The 17970-nt window shown below is 41.6% G+C and overlaps 1 protein-coding gene across 5 annotated transcripts in view; it reads left to right on the plus strand.

Annotated features, from left to right (window-relative positions):
* MGAT5 (alpha-1,6-mannosylglycoprotein 6-beta-N-acetylglucosaminyltransferase) overlaps positions 1-17970 on the plus strand; it is a 327724-nt gene that overhangs the window by 105243 nt on the left and 204511 nt on the right. Inside the window, exons 2-3 of one of the 5 annotated variants that reach the window (XM_084643160.1) lie at positions 16234-16336; positions 16791-16904. The exons of the other annotated variants lie outside the window; for them this stretch is intronic. The gene's annotated coding sequence lies outside the window, so the exon portion shown is untranslated. The remainder of the gene's footprint in view (positions 1-16233; positions 16337-16790; positions 16905-17970) is intronic. 5 annotated transcript variants of the gene reach the window in all.

Below are 17970 nucleotides of genomic sequence, written 5' to 3' on the forward strand. Positions count from 1 at the left end.
TCAAACTAACAGGCCTGTAATTTCCTGCATCACATTTTTCCCCTTTCTTAAAAGTAGGAGCTATATTAGCAATTCTCCAGTCATAGGGTACGACCTATGAGTTTACAGATTCATTAAAAGTCCTTGCTATTGGGCTTGTAACTTCATGTACCAGTTCCTTTAATATTCTTGGATGGAGATTATCCAGGTCCCCTGATTTAGACCCATTAAGCTGTTTGAGTTTGACTTTCACCTCAGATATGGTAATATCTACCTCTATATCCTCATTGCCATTAGCCACCCTGCCACTACCCCTTAACTATTCATTAGCCTCATTAAAAACTGAGGCAAAGTATTTGTTTAGGTGTTGGACTATGCCTAGATAATCTTTAATCTCCATCCCATTCTCAGTGTTTCATGGCTCCACTTCTTTCCTTGTCGTCTTACTTATATGTAAGGCTGCGATTCTTTCACAGAGGTCAGGGAATTCATGGATTCTGTGACTTTCCGCAACCTCCTTGACTTCTGCAGCGGCTGGTGCAGCTGACTTCAGGACCACCCAGCTCTAGGGTCAGCTGTTTGGGTGCCCCATGGCTAGCCACGCTAGCGGCTGCTGGAGCAATCTGGGGCCAGCTGCTCTGGTGGTCCCCAGGGCCAGCCGCTGCTCAGGTGACCCTAGACAGCTGGCTCCAGCGACTGTGCGAGCAGCGGCCGATGCAGCTGCCTAGGGTCACCTGGGATTGTCCGAGCAGCAGTCTTGGGAGCGGCCCTGGGGCCAGCTGCATTGGCCGCTGCTCAGGCAGCCCTGTGTAGCTGGCTCCGGGGAGCACCCGAGCAGCAGTCCTGGGGGTGCCCTGGAGATCACCTGAGCAGCCGCAGTCCCAGGGCGGCTGGAGCATCGGTTCTGGGGGGCAGTCAACCCCCAGCATTGGATCAGGGGCCCCCCCGGAGCAGCAGGGCCCCAGAATTAGAGATTTAGTCACTGGCATTTTTGGCAAAAGTCATGGACAGGTCATGGACTGTGAATTTTTATTTATTGCCTGTGACCTGTCCATGACTTCTACCAAAAATACCCATGACTAAGTATTAGGTTCTATAGCCATATAAGTAAGGCTTTCTCTGTAGGTTCTTATGTTCCCACCTACCATCAAAGTTGTGTGTGTCTTTATGAAGGGAACTTTAGTCACAGAAATTTGGCTTGCATTTAATTGTGAAAGTGGGTAGTTCCATCGTCATTTTTGTGTCTTGTTGGAATGGAAGTAAGTTCTGCCATCTAGGTCCAGCTCCTGTAAAGGTTCTATCTCCCTTGCTCTTTTTACATTCCCAAATTCCTGGAGAAAGGCTTTTGCTATTGAAGCAAATGACAAAACTTCCTTTGATTTTAGGAGGACCAGGCCTTCAGTCAGAACTTTTACTTTTTACAAAAAAGAGGAAGCTTTATTTAACATATAGATTTCATTACCCTCCTTCTGTATCCTAGATGGGGAACGCCATGGACCTTTATTGGTAGAAAAGCCTCCTTTTTAATTTTATGAACTCCCATGTTGCCTTGTGCATCTTCGTAACTTAGTTTACCACATTTCATTTATCAATGTCTATCAATGTGATATATGCCATCATGTGCCAGCAATGCCCCTCTGCCATGTACATTGGCCAAACCAGACAGTCTCTACGCAAAAGAATAAATAGACACACATCTGACATCAGGAATTACAACATTCAAAAACCAGTAGGAGAACACTTCAATCTCCCTGATCACTCAATAACAGACCTAAAAGTGACAATTCTTCAACAAAAAAACTTCAAACACAGACTCCAACATGAAACTGCAGAACTGGAATTAATTTGCAAACTGGACACCATCACATTAGGCCTGAATAAAGACTGGGAGTGGTTGGGTCATTACAAAACCTAAACCTAATTTCCCTCATACTAATTTCCCCCTACTGTTACTCACACCTTCTTGTCAACTGTTTGAAATGGGCCACTCTCATTACCACTACAAAAATTATTTTTCCTCCCTTGGTATCCTACTGTTAATTGAATTGTCTCGTTAAACTGACCTCACAGTTGGTAAGGCAACTCCCATCTTTTCATGTATTTATACCAGATCCTGTATTTTCTACTCCATGCATCTGATGAAGTGGGTTCTAGCTCACAAAAGCTTATGCCCAAATAAATTTGTTAGTCTATAAGGTGCGACAAGGACTCCTCAATATATACCGTCTATAACTGTGTTCTGATTACACTTCACTGGTGTATCCTTATAATGGAGAGGTATTGTGACCTCTTCTTGTTCCTTCTTCCAGGGAATCAAGTTCAGCAGCTATTTCAGTTGTTTATTACTGCCTCCTTTCTGTTATCTGTAAGAATAAATCTTGCTAACCACCCTAAACTTAAGAAATTGGCATGGGAAACTCTTACACTCTACTTAGCTGGAGGCCTCACCATACTTATGTATGTGTGATTGCAGTCTGTTCACTACTGTACTGATTCTTAAGGCTTCTACTTTTCTGCATTTGAGGTAGCCTAGTGTTGTTCCTCTTGGGTGTTTCCTCAGTTGTTTTCTAAACAATTTCTCCTTTTTCATATTTTGTCTCCGTTGATTTATAACATTATTATCTAGGATGTTAAATGGCCCAGTTAAGATGGAAATAAGTGAACATATAATGAGACCGGTACAAGAGGTGATCTCTTTTGACAACCTCCTGTGTTGAGATCATCCTAAAGCGTCCTCAAATACAATTATGACAATTCTGTTTGTGGAAAAAGCTTTTCTCTGTCCTTTGTTGCTTAAGGTAAATTCTACTTATTTTGTGACTGTGAAGAAGTTCAGTGGTTTCTATGGGTTGATTTTTCTGAGGTCATTCTCCCCATTCCTTTGCTTCCAGGTAAGCATCTTACTACCTGAAGTATGTGCACCCCAGCTATTCAACAACCCTCTCTCATGCAGTGCCTCTGACTTCAAGGCCACTACTTATGTGAACAATGATCTCTTGAAAGAGTCAGAGTTGCAGGGATTTTAGAGTTATTCTACTCTCTCATGATACATCTGGGAGAATATCTTGAATATCAAATATTCCACATGATTACATTTCTCTGTTCTTTCTCCACTATCAGGAAAGATCTTTCTCTTGGTGATATCCGTCATTATGGGAGATGCTTTTATATGCTGTTCTAGATTCCTTTTTTGATAGACTGTCTTTAATCAACTGTGTTTCATTAGACATGCAAGTCCTGTAAGGGCATGATATCTGGCTCAAGGCAATCTGACAACTAGTGCTTACTTCACTGAACATAAGTCTGATTCTCATAATTCATTTGCTAAAACCTAACACTTTCTTTTTTTCTAAGTAGACTTTCAATAACTTACATGAGTCTATCTCAATTGGTCCCTCTTCATTTACAACATAAACTTGTCCTAATTTCGTCTGCTAAGTGTGAAACTTATCAGATGCTGCCTGAACTGTGTTACTAATGGATGTTCAAATAAACAGAATTTCTTTTTCTTTCGAACAGACTTAATTTAACTTAAAGTGCCATATGGAAGGTTTTCAAAATTGCAACATAAGGGTCTGTTATCAGATGTACCACTTCATTATTTTTTAAAGGAAGTTATTCTAACAGGCCAGAGTAAACAGTAGAAATAAAACCGAAGTACTTGTGGCACCTTAGAGACTAACAAATTTATTAGAGCATAAGCTTTCGTGGGCTACAGCCCACTTCATTGGATGCATAGAATGGAACATATAGTAAGAAGATGTATACACATACAGAGAAGGTGGAGGTTGCCATACAAACTGTAAGAGGCTAATTAATTAAGATGAGCTATTATTGGCAGGAGAAAAAAACTTTTGTAATGATAATCAAGATAGCCCATTTAGACAGTTGACAAGAAGGTGTGAGAATACTTAACGTGGGGAAATAGATTCAATAGATATGTAAAAAGAAAAGGAGGACTTGTGGCACCTTAGAGACTAACCAATTTATTAGAGCATAAGCTTTCGTGAGCTACAGCTCACTTCCTCAGATGCATATCGTGGAAACTGCAGCAGGCTTTATATATACACAGAGAATATGAAACAATACCTATTCCCACCCCACTGTCCTGCTGGTAATCTCTATTCAAACCCAAATTAATGTTATCTAGTTTGCATATTAAATTCAAGCTCAGCAGTTTCTCCTTGGAGTCTGTTTTTGAAGCTTTTGTGTTGCAAAATTGCCACCCTTACGTCTTTTACTGAGTGGCCAGAGAAGTTGAAGTGTTCTCCTACCAGTTTTTGAATGTCATGATTCCTGATGTCAGATTTGTGTCCATTTGTTCTTTTGCGTAGAGACTGGCCAATGTACATGGCAGAGGGGCATTGCTGGCACATGATGGCATATATCACATTGGTAGATGTGCAGATGAACGAGCCCCTGATGGCATGGCTAATGTGATTAGGTCCTATGATGATGTCACTTGAATAAATATGTGAACAGAGTTGGCATCGGGCTTTGTTGCAAGCATAGATTCCTGGATTAGTGTTTTTGTTGTGTGGGGTGTGGTTGCTGGTGAGTATTTGCTTCAGGTTGGGGGCTGTCAGTAAGCAAGGACTGGCCTGTCTCCCAAGATCTGTGAGAGTGATGGGTCGTCCTTCAGGATAGGTTGTATATCCTTCACGATGCGTTGGAGAGGTTTTAGTTGAGGGGTGAAGGTGATGGCCAGTGGCGTTCTGTTATTTTCTTTGTTGGGCCTGTCCTGTAGTAGGTGACTTCTGGGTACTGTTCTGGCTCTGTCAATCTGTTTCTTCACTTCAGTGGGTGGGTATTGTAGTTTTAAGAATGCTTGATAGAGATCTTGTAGGTGTTTGTCTCTGTCTGAGGGATTGGAGCAAATACGGTTGTATCTTAGAGCTTGGCTGTAGACAATGGATCGTGTGGTGTGTCCTGGATGGAAGCTGGAGGCATGTAAGTAAGTATAGTGGTCAGTAGGTTTCCGGTATAGGGTGGTGTTTATGTGACCGTCTCTTATTAGCCCAGTAGTGTCCAGGAAATGGACTGCTTGTGTGGACTGGTCCAGACTGAGGTTGATGGTGGGATGGAAATTGTTGAAATCATGGTGGAATTCCTCAAGGGCTTCTTTTCCATGGGTCCAGATGATGAAGATGTCATCCATGTAGCGCAAATAAAGTAGGGGCGTTAAGGGACGAGAGCTAAGGAAGTATTGTTTTAAGTCAGCCATAAAAATATTGGCATACTGTGGGGCCATGCGGGTGCCCACAGCAGTGCCACTGACTTGAAGGTATATATTGTCCCCAAATGTGAAATAGTTGTGGTTGAGGACAAAGTCACAAAGTTCAGCCACCAGGTTTGCCATGACATTATCGGGGGTCCTGTTCCTGATAGTTTGTAGTCCATCTTTGTGTGGAACGTTGGTGTAGAGGGCTTCTACGTCCATAGTGGCCAGGATAAAATGAATGTAATCTTACGTGTGTCTAGTCTTGAAACAATCTCTTTCTCACTCACATACTGATACACTGGAAACTTGTTGATAGTGAATTTTGTGTGTAAAATGAAATTACCATGTTGTTTCAGTGCCTTGTACTGTGAAAATTGAAGTTCTGGTGTAAAAAGAAAGTGCTTAAAGTGATTTTTTTGTGTGTAGGTGAGTTGGTGCTGGAAATATTAACTATGAAATAGCTTCACTCTGTTACTATAGGCTGAAATTATCAAATACTATTCAGACTCTCATAGAGATAAGGTGTTTAATAGCTAATGACTTGAAAGCCAAAAATCAGAATCTATTTAAAAGTACTATCTGATCCCTAAAAGTCTTATCCATCATATGGATGTTGCCTGTCTTGACACTTTTTCATTCTTTAATCTCAAAATGACCTTTTCTTTCTCATTTAATTCCAACATACCTGATGGGTTACATGATAAATATTGTAGTTCCTTTTCTGAAAAAGAAACTGAAAAGAGACACTGAAGTCATTCTCTGTTACTTAATTTCAACATCCTTGACGAACTACCAGCTGAATTAGCCCCCTTTCTGAAAAAGGTATACAAGCAGACATACTTACTTTCAAATTCGGAGAGGCACCTGGAGTCTGGTGGCTTTACTATGAAAATATTTCAGACTTGTATAGTAAGCCCTTGTGTCCTAAACTGAAAATTGTTTGAAGAACAACTCTCTGTGCATTAAATAAAAACCAAGTGAAAACAAAACAACCCCCCCCCCCACCCTCGATGAAACTGTGATAACTGACAAGTAAATTTGACACAAACCTATTTGACTAAGGTAGTAATATACATACCGGTAGTTCCCTTATTAAAGTGAATTCAGAGGTTTCTTTTGCTGAAACTTTTGCCCTTCAGTTAGAAAGCATTCTCCCTCAAACTCTTTAACAACTAATTATGGATTTATAAAAGGCAAATATACTGTAGCTCTGAACTTGAGAGCCTTACATAACCTAATTCTGAACATATCTTCCCCTGTGGCATTGCTTTTGCTTGATGTGGAAAAAAGCTTTTTTTCCCCATGTAGCCGGTCTCTTTTGACTGCCTTGCAGTGGTTTAGTTTTTGAACCTAAATTGATCAAATGAAATTTCATTACTATATGCAAACCCTTCTGCAAATATATTACTAATGTCCTCCTTTCACATATTTTTGTTTTAGAGCCCTTCGCAATAGTCTCATGAAACAGATCAGCAGTTTATGGCTTCCCTGTCCAGTATGTAAAAATTAAAGAAGTTCTGTATGCTGACAACACTATTAACCCCTCACTTAAAGCAGTTCTTGATACTTATTTATTTTTATTCCAGTTTCTCGTTTGAAAAATTGTTAAAATCTGAAACATTGCCTTTTAACCACTGGTTTCCTTGTCCTTTTTTAGGTATTTCCTGTGTGTCAGCATTCTAACGGAGTCAAATGCCTCACAGCAGAGTAACAGCCGTGTTAATCTGCCGGCTGTTACTCTGTATTCGCAAAAAGAAAAGGAGTACTTGTGGCACTTACTCTTTCTGTAATTATGCAGACAGTGTTTTAAAGTGGCACATGTAATGAAACTCTAATGTCCCTTGAAAGTGTTGTGGAGGATTCCCTGGAAACTGCCAAAATAATGGGATTGTATTCCTTTAAGCTTCTTGTTCTCTATTCACTTTCCCTTTACATCATGCTTTTAAAATAATCTGTAACATTAAATACATTTTGTGTAAAAATAGGTGCCCCAAATTGGATTTGCCAATCTAGTCAGCTAGAAACATAATCTGATATACGGGCCTGGAGTAAAAATTTCAGAGGATCCTAAGTGTCTTAGGGTGACCAGATGTCCTGATTTTATAGGGACAGTCCTGATATTTGAGGTTTTTTCTTATATAGGCACCTATTGTTATACCAATAAAATAAAAACCAGCAGGATCTTATTAAAGGGAAAAAGGCAAAATACCACATTTATTGTGAATAGAGAAAGAATCATAGTAAGCAGTTACTTATAGCTATAACATTCCATTCAATCTCATATTTATTCACACATTCATTCATACACACACACAGGTTCTGCAAGGTTGTTATCATAGTAAGCAGTTAGTTATAGCTATAACATTCCATTCAATCTCGTATACACACACACACACACACACACACGTTCTGCAACGTTGTTACACACACACACACACACACACGTTCTGCAACGTTGTTACACACACACACACGTTCTGCAACGTTGTTATCATAGTTACCAGCCTTAGAGTTGCTCATGCCAGGCTACTGGCCAAGTGGCCTGGACATGAGGAGGGAGCAGGGCCTTGTCTGATGCTCCTGGAAATTGGTTTGCAGAATCAGACCCCAAAGTTCTCACTTTTTAGAGTCTATTTTTATAGGAATTTCTTCCTATGCCAGTCTATGGGAATTGCTTCATCATGCTGTTGCTGAATCAATCAGCAGATAGCACATTCCTGATGGCTCCGTGCTGCTAGATGTTATCTTGTTCTTTGGTTCTCCCATTCTTGAGGCTGTTGGGTGGATTCCAGTCTGCCCTCTGGGGGTCCTCTGGTTATTTCCACTTGAAGCCTTCTTCAGCGGATGGACACCGGATTCTTAGGTTGGCACCTCCCTGATCATTCAGTTATTATCCACACCAAGCATCCATCCACATACATCCTCTATCTCTATTTTAATCACAATTGTTAACAAAGCAAGATGATTACAAAAAAGGGCGGGGAGTCTCTGTGTGCTGTTTCTGTTGTTACAGAGTATTGTTTTGAGTCTCTCTCTGTGTGTGAGTAGTTGTTATTACAAAGAATTGCTTTGAGAACAGACTCTGTCTTAGAATGTACTAACGCAATTAGCAGCTTGCAAGTTTAACACATAGAGGGAGACAAACAGTACCAAAAACCAAGAGACCTCTTAATTAGTAATACCCTGGAGTTTAAACTATGGGGAATCAAACTTATTTGTGATTTTAATACAGAACTTCTTTAATATGATCCAACACTATTACCACTCCCCACTTCCCATCCTGATTTTTCACACTTGATATCTGGTCACCCTACTTAGGAGCCTACTTCTTTTCAAAAATGAGAAGTATCATTGAAAGTCAGGAGGACTTAGAAGCCTAAGGACTTGCATACGCTTGAAATGCTGCTGCAGCTGTGATGCAATAGCACTTTAGTGCAGATACTACCTAACCTGACAAGGGTTTTTCCCATCAGTGTAGGTTATCCACCTCCCTGAGAAGTGGTAGCTAGATCGATGGAAGAATTCTTTTGTTGACCTATACCAGGAGTTAGGCTGGCTTAACTATATCACTCAGGAGTGTGGATTTTTTATACCCCTGAGCTATATAGCTGGGTTGACCTAATATTTTAGTGTAGATCAGGCCTTAGTGTGAAAGTCACTTTTGAAAATGGGAGTTGGGTGGTTCTGAAAGTTCTGCTTCTTGTCTATGCACAAAGTTGCACTGGTTTAACTGAAGATAGGATTTAATATTGATTTGAACTGGTGCAAGCCATTGGGTAGATGATAATATATTGGCTTAAAACTGGTTATATTTGTTTAGCCATAGAATCTTCTTTATTGGACAAGCAATCTAATCTGGTGGTTCCTTACTTTGCTGAACTATTTTCTTCATGGTTTTATTTAGAATGACTTTTCTTATTCTTTTCTTCCTTTTTTAATACTATCAGTGCAACTTCCAATATTAACATTCACCAAGTCATTGTTTTTTGTTTCCCTGTTGTGGACAGATAAAACAAAATATTGCTACAGTCTTTGAGTTGAACAAGTTATAGAATTAATATAAATTAAATGACAATATTCTAGTATATAGTTCTCATTTGTGAAGCACGGTTTTATTCTGAGTCCCTGCAGGCAAAAGATTATACTCAGTCTAGATAGATACGTAAGAAAATGAATGTCATAATAGATCAGATTTCAGTCTTTCATTACAAAATGTAGGAACCCTAGAAATAACTCTTCAGTAACAATTGAGCTGAATATTATTATTCTTATACTGCGTTCAATATACTTTTCAATAATCTAGACGTAAACGTAAAATCTCTGCTGATAAAATTTGCAGGTGACACAATGATTGCTAGAGTGGTGAAAAATAAGGAGTCATACAAAGCCATCTGGACAGTTGGTTAGCTGGGCCCATTTGGGCAAAGTGTATTTTAATATAGCCAAATGCAAGGTGATACATCTAGGTACAGAGTACACCTAAAGGATGGGGGACTGTATCCTGGAAATTAGTGACACTGAAAAGGATTTAGGAGTGCTGGTGGATAAGCAGATGAACATGAGCTCCTAGTTCTGTGCTGTGGCAGAAGGGCCCAGTGGGATCCTTGGATGTATAAATAGACAAATAGTGAGCATGAGTAGGGAGGTGATTTTACTTCTATACACCATTGGTGACGCTGTCTAGGATACTGCATATAGTTCTGGTATCTATGTTTTAAAAAGGATGTTGAAAAATTGGAGAGGGTGCAGAGAAAAGCCACAGAAATTATTGTAGGGCTGCAGAAAATGCCTTCTTGTGAAAGACAAGCTCATCAAACAGAAGGCTGAGAGGTGATTTGATTAGCATGCAAGTGCCTTCACAGGAAGAAAATACTGGGTTCTAAGGGATCTTCAGTCCAGGCATAACAAGAAGCAATGACTGGAAGTTAAAACCAGCCAATTTCAAGTTAGAAATAAGGCACACGTTTTTAACAGTGAACATTGGAACAAACCACTCAGGGAAATAGTGGGTTCTCCATCTCTTGATGTCTTCAGTTAAGACTGGATGTCTTGTTAGAAGATGGTTTAGCCAAACACAAGTTATTGGGCTCAATGCTGGGGTAATTAGTGAAATTCTCAGACCTCTCTTGTGCAGAAGGTCAGAATAGATGGTCCCTCCTGACCTTAGAATCTAAGAGTTGCTTTCATGTAAAAATTCTTACTCATTCTCCTTATTATAGAAGAGAAGACTGAGAAGGGGACATGAGACCAGTTTTCAAGTACATAAAAGGTACTTGAAAGGAGGAGGGAGAAAAATTATTCTCCTTAACCTCTGAGGCTAGGACAAGAAGCAATGGGCTTAAATTGCAGCAAATGTGGTTTAGGTTGGACATTAGGAAGTTTTTCCTAACTATCTGGATGGTTCAGCACAGGGGCAGTGAGTTGTATGGGCCCTTAGTGCGCATGCTTAATGAATATGAGAGCACAGGGGCCCGGCTCCACCAAAGTTTGGGGCCGGGTCTCTCCTCCGCTGCTGCCCGCGTGTGCCGCCCCCGGGCAATTTAAAAGGGCCCGGGGCCCCCATGGCCACCACCAGCAGTGCAACGGGGCTAAGGCGGCTTCCTGCCCGCCCCGCTCCACTTCTGGAAGCTGCAGGCATGTCCCTGCGGCCCCTGGTGGGGCATGGGTGAGGCAGTGTTGCCACACGCTGCCCCAACCCTGAACGCTGACTCTGCGAACTGTGCCCAATAGGAGCTGCTGGGGCAGTGCCTGCGGGTAGCAGTGCCCAGAGACCCCTCCCGCCCCCCACCTAGGAGCTGCTGCCAGAGGGGGGTGCGGATTGCTTTTGGGAGCTGCCCAAGGTAAGCGCCTCACCCCTCATCCTCTCCCGCACCCCAATCCCCAGCCCAGACCCAACGCACCCAAAATCCCTCCCAGAGCCCGCTCCCCACTCCTGCATCCCAACTCCCTGCCCCAGCCCAGAGCCCGCACCCAAACGCCCGCTCCCTGCACCTCCTCCTGCTTCCCAACTCCCTCCCAGAGCCTGTGCCTCACACCCTACTCTCTCCCAGAGCCCACCCCCGCTCCCACAACCCAACCGCCTGCCCCAGCCCAGAGCCCGCACCCTAACTACATCCTAGAGCCTGCTCCTGCACCCCACCTCACCCCTCTGCCCCAGCCCAGAGCCCGCACCCAAACTCCCTCCCAGAGCTTAGGTGAGGGAGTGGGGACAGGACTTGGACCTGTTCTGGGCACCACCAAAAATTATACAAACCTGCTGCCCCTGGTTAAGCACTGGAATAAATTGACTAGGGAGGTCGTGGAATCTCCATCACTGGAGATTTTTAAGAGCAGCTTAGACAAACACCTGTCAGGGATGGTCTAGATTATACTTAGTCCTGCCGTGAGTGCAGGGGACTGGACTAGATGGCCTCTCGATGTCCCTTCCAGTCCTATGATTCTATTATACCAAAATTTTGTGAAAGAGATGGGTGTGTCCTTTGATCTGGTAGTACAGGAAAGGGTGTAGAGCATCCTATACAGGAAATACACTTGTAATTTGGCAGTTAAACTATACAATTTATACTTCATGCTGCATAGAACAGAATGCACATCTGTTCAGTGCTTAGAGCCATTTTATTCCAATTTGGCTGTGATCATGTAGATGCCTTATGATTTCTTATATCAAGTAACTGCAAAAAATAGATATTTCAGTCCTTGTATCTCTTCCTGTAGTTATGGAATCCCACTTAACTGACATTGACTGTCACAAAAAAGCTACTCAGTGTGTTTGCTTTCTTTTAGGTTTAACTAATCTATCTAAATTATGTAAACACCACTGCCGCTAACAGTTTGAAAACAGTATGTACAAACAGTTGATTTTTAGTGTATTCTGCATCTCAAATATCTGGCTTAATTTTATGTGATTGTTATAGATAAGATTCTTGATGGACAAATTTGAAGTATTATAAGCTTGTAATTGTGTTATACTGATTAGTTACACGCATATTTTAATACAAATTTTTTTCAATTGTACTCTTCATAGGTTTGAATAATAGCCCTTGTTCTCTGCCAAATACCAGCTGAATTTATTTCTATAAATCAATAAATGAGTTCTAGACACAGTCTTTAGACGCAGTAATGCAGTATATGCAGAATACTTCTTATGCCTACCTGGGTAATATTTCTTTTGTCATTTCCTAAAATTTAATAAAGATGGAATTTAAATCAAATAACACCTTCAGAGCGCATGACAGTTATTTTTGTCTTGTAGAAGTCAGTGGGTAAATTATCACAAAATTTGCTATGCTTTTGTAGTTATAGATCAATTAGGGTTTTCATTGTAAATCTACAATTAAGAAGTTATGAGCTCTGTAGGTGGAAAAATTCTCTCCAGTTTCAGTATTGGTATGAAAGGCTCTAACATGGGAGGGAATTTATCATTTTTTAGAAATTTGGGGACATGGGGTGGGAAATTAGGGGTGTGGATTGCGGTTACAGGTCTCTCTCATCCTTGCTTTGCGTAAACATATTTGTTTTTAAATATTTTCAGTACTCATTTTATTCACAAATGGCTTTAGTTTTGAATAGGAGATTTTGCAGGCCATTAGGTTTTTAATGATCACCAGTTGCTTTAATATTTCAGATTGGTAATCTATTGATTTGTGCAATTTAGTATTTAAAATGTATAGTCTCAGTGCATGTTTCATTGACTATCCTCGCACTTGCCACTTTCATAACCTTACTCCCTTTTCAGTTTTGATGATGTATTTTATGTTGGTAAGGAAATGCTTCCTGCAGCTAGTGCTGTAATCTCTAATTGCTGTTGAAAAATTTCCTCTGCTTTTTCCACTGGCTTGGCAGGGAGATGAAATAACTAAACTAGTAAAAAAAGAGAGTTTCGGAAATCTGTGTTGTTAATACTGTAGGACACAAATCCAAATTAGTGGTATATTTTCATGGCAAAGTGTTTGATCAGAGGTCTCTGTCTAAAATGGGGAAGGAGACAGTTAAATAGACCTTAATATTTTGAAATCTCTGCTAGGGAAAATTGTATTGACTTCCATTCAAAGGTAATAATTGTTTATTGCCAACTACTTTTGCTTGAATCTTTTCAATATTTATTGAATATTTATTGCTTGAGAGAGTTTCTGGATCGATCTCCATATCAAGTATGGCAAAGTTGATGGGGATAAAGTTAGACAACGTTAGTTCTAGCTTCCTTTCAACCTTCCTGTGTTTTAACCCAGACTTGGTGGGGGACTACTTATGGAGGTGAGAAAGTGGCTGAGACAGTCCATTTTAGTCCTTGGCCTCTTTGCAAAGTACCAGTTAGTACTAGCTGAGGTGGAGATTCTGGGAAGTTTCCACCACTACACCGGGAACTGGGCTGAAATCACCAACTCATTAACACTGACCATTGAACAGCCATCTGATTGAATTCAAGCCTACAGTAAAAGGAAAGGCCTCATTGCAGAATATAGATAGGGTAGTGTAACAAGCATTCCAGTGTAATGGGTTAAATTCTGTGATGTAAATAACTGCACACTCATTTACTTACATTCTTTGGGGTTTCGACAGGGCTTAATTTGTGCCAGGGCTGAGCCCTGGCACCTCCAGGCTTGGCAGTTCATAGCCCTGGCACCTCTGGGCTTGCTGCATCAGTTATGAATGTAAAAAAAAAAATTGCTTGAGCCCCAGCACCTAATGGCTTGAGCCCTGGCACCTCTCATTACAGATTAGCCATGGGCCAAGCCCAGTGCTTATCTCTGCCTTCTGTGTGCAACATTTAGCACAATGAGAGACCTAGGTCTTTTGGGGCTTTTTACTGAGGGCAGTAAGTGACTAGGAGAGAAAAGGCTTGTTCAGATTAAGCATCTGTCGAGTTTCTGCTGAAGTCTTGTAGCTTGATTAATTTCCTAGCATCATAGGTGCTCCACCACTCTGGTAGTTTACACACAGTGTAATGTTACAGCAAAATGCTAGTATTGATTAAACTACTTTAAAAGTTTCCAAGAGTGCCTTCTTACATACCAAGATATTGGCATATGTGGTGGGATGTCTAGAATAGAGAAAACAGAGAGCCCTTTGAATGAACAAAACAGTGATCCTTGTATAAAGAGCCATACTTGGAAAAATATCACGGTAATTAAAATATACAGGGCAGTTAGTCTACATAAAGCTTACATTTTGCATGTCTCAAAGAAAAGTTACCCAGAGAATGAATTCTTTTTATAGTTGAAAATGAAGTATGAGTGTATTTTTCTTTCCTACACTCAGAGTGTGGGGTTTCTGCAGTCCGCTCAGTCTTAAAGAAGTTCTAAGTTTCATGCCTTCCCTCAGCTTTAAGCTCATGGCCACTATCATTCTGAACCAGAATTGTTGGTAATAAATCTCTTCAGACTTAGCCATTGCGGTTCCTGGGTTGGCTAATTGGGTCGCTTCAGAATGAAGCATGGTTTGGGGTTTTCTTTTGTTGCTCCTTCGTGCTATGGCATTCCCAAGGGACGTTTACACTTATGGTGGCATATAGAGTACAGATGCTGTGTGCCCAGCTACCACAGGTGTAAACAGCAGTGTAGATTGTGAGGCAGGGCTTAGGCGAGGGCAGTGGTCACCAACTGGTCGATCATGATTGACTGGTTGATCCTAGAGGATCTCCCTCTAGGAGATCGCGATCTCTGGTGGTGCAGCATGGCTGCCACTAAGGCAGACTCCGTACCCTAGCCCCATGCCGCTCCCGGAAGCGGCCAGTGCAGCCCCATGACCCTGTGGGGGGGAAGGGGGTGGGTCAGAGGTCTCCCTCTGCCTGCTGCTCCTGCCTGCAAGCACCGCCTCCGCAGCTCCTGTTGGCCGTGAGAGCTGTGGGGGCGGTGCTTGCAGAGAGGGGCAGCATGCGAGCCACATACCCTCTACCCCCCTCCTCCAGGGGGCCGCAGGGGTACTTTGGCCCCTTCCAGGAGCGGTGTGGGGCCGGGTTAGGCAGGGAGCCTGCCTTAGCCTTGCTGCGCCCGCCGACCAGGAGCTGCTGGAAGTAACGGCTGCCTGGCGGAAGTGAGCCCCCCGGCCCTGAGCCCCCTCCCAGAGCCAGCACCCATGCCCCCCCTTCACCCCAAACCCCCTCCTGAACCCCAAACCCCAGCCCTGATCCCCTCCCAGAGCCAGAATCCTGTACCCCCTCATGCACTACCCCCTCATGCACCCCAACACTCTGCCCCAGCCTGGAGCCCCACCCTGCACCCAAACTCCTTCCCAGAGCCCGCACCCTGCACCTCCCCGCTGTCAAAGCTTTTCATTGACATGTGTAGCTACACACCTCAGTGACAAGCGTAGATGCAGCCTGACTTTTCGTTGCAGCATGTAGCTACATGTGCAGTGCCTGTACTTGTCTACGCACTACTGTGAGCATAGACATAGCCCTACATTCAGCTGTTCCACGAAAGTCAGAAGCTACAACTTGAATCAACATTTCTCATGCTCGTGCAAAATGCTGATTGGAAGCCTAAAGGTTTGCCCCATCCTTTTCTCTCCTAATTTTACCGTGTAACGTTTATATTGTGTTGTGTGATGCATTGTTGAGATGAAAATAAAAACTGGCATGGCACTTTTCCACAAGAAGGGGCATTAGCTCTTGTGATCCTAGCCAAACTCCAGTTTAAGTAGTTAGATTCTGCACCCCTAGATTTGGTTTCAGTTTGATACAGCATTCCTCTGCACTTCCTGTGCTAGTCTGCGGAGTAACGTTGCTGCATGTTGAACAGAGTTCATGTTCCATCTGACAAGTCTGTTCATTGGTGGTAAAGTGATCCCTATTTATATAATTGCTTATGGGCCTTTATGGAAAAAGACCAGTGTGACTAAATACATACTATCAATATGGATTTTAGTGTTCTTGTTTTATCTTTTAAAAACTATTTAAAATCATTCTCTTGTCTTATAAGTGTCTAGTGCACATTTGACACTATATGAGTAATACCAGTTGTTAAAATCAATAAAGTGAAATGCAATACACAAGAAAGATACTCTTATGTATGCATGCTCTTGTCCTTTCACAGGCTACAGAATATTTTTAAAGCTACCACCCACCTTGTTCTTGAAATAACTTCAGATTTGGCACTTCATTAAAAAGATTGATGATACAACTTAAAATGCAGCATGGTAAGTAGGTTGAAGTTATTCTGGCAAATCCTTCTGGCATTGGAAACTTACAGGACTTAAACAATTTCTCCAGTGCCTTCTAATATGAGAACTAAGCCAGTTAGTCAGGATGTAAATTGTATGGCCAAACCCCCTGCAATATAAAGGCGTATCAGTTTTTTGCACTGTTTATTGTATATTGTATATAACGTTGTTCAGTTTTCTACTGGATAATGAGAGAGCAGAACAAATATTTGTCAAATACATTAGAACTTTGCCAGAATTCATCAAATATGCTTGTCAAATAGTATTTGATGTGCTATAGAGCTTGAATAACGCAATAAAGTATTGTTGAAAAATGACATTGAAGTTCTTCCAATAATGTATTAGTTGAATCCTATTCTAGCAACTATATGTATTGCATGGTTTTGGGCTTTCACTTCCTGGCTTCACTCCACATTTTCTTTTCTCCTAGACTAGATCATGGTGCATGCTTTCAGGAATTGTCTTCAATGTTGATTTCTTTTCTCATCACCACTCTCTTCTACTACTACTACGGTAGCATCTCTCCGAATGGTTCCTTATTGAGGTAGGTGTACATACACCTAGTATGAAACAGTCCTTGGTCAAGAAGCTTGAGTAGTGTAAGTTCATTACCCAGTCTGCCCCTCCCTCAATGTGGAGAGGACATGCACAGGCTTTGTAAGCTGATCTGAGATTTCCCATGCAATTCAACCAAAATGCACTGTTTTAGGTAAAATATAAAAGATTTATTAATTACAGAAAAATTTAATTGATTATAAGTGTAGAGATCAAAGTTGCAAAGAGTCCTGTGGCACCTTATAGACTAACAGACATATAAGCTTTATATAAGACATATAAGTGGGTGAATACCCACTTCGTAGGATGCAAGATCAAAGTTGGTTACCTAAAAAATAAAAGGAAGTTCACAATCCGAGTTCTATAAACTAAACAGGATTTGAATCAAGCAGTGTCTCACCCTGATAGATAGTACAAACCGGTCACAGATCTTCAGTACACAGTCTGGAACTCTCCTCCAGCCTGGGACCACCTCCCCAGTTCAAAGTCTTTTGTTCTTCAGATGTGTTTCTAGGTGTTGAGTTCTGGGGGGAGTGAGGCCAAACGGATGACGTCCCTTTCTATAGTTTATAGTATAGTTTCTTCCAGCTTACTGGAAAGATTTTTGATTGTGACTTGGGGGTCCAGTCCTATTGGTCAAGTAGTCTCCCCTGTATACACGCTCTCTCTGAGAAGGCTCCATTGTATTCCATTCCTGGGATAGTGGATTCTCTTTAATGGGCCATCAGCGTGACTGTCTATTCCATGGTTGTACCTGAAAGGCCTGGCTGTGGGTGTTTCCAGCCTCACAACATATTTCAGTAACACACACAGCAAAACTTCATAACTTCACATACTATGATAGCACATACCATCCAACAGGATATTAATGTTCAACAGATCAAGACTTTAAATTATACCTCACAAGGCATACTTTGTACAAAGCATATAATTATGTCAGTGGTGAATATCGGGGTTCTGGGGTGTTGTTTTGAGGTACAGAGTACCACAGTTTTACTTTTGGCCATCATAACATCCCATGACAATGAGTTCCACAGGTTAGTTGTATGTTGTGT

The sequence above is a fragment of the Lepidochelys olivacea genome (genome assembly GCF_965140295.1).
Source record: "Lepidochelys olivacea isolate rLepOli2 genome assembly, chromosome: 11".
NCBI classification, from domain to species: Eukaryota; Metazoa; Chordata; order Testudines; family Cheloniidae; genus Lepidochelys; species Lepidochelys olivacea.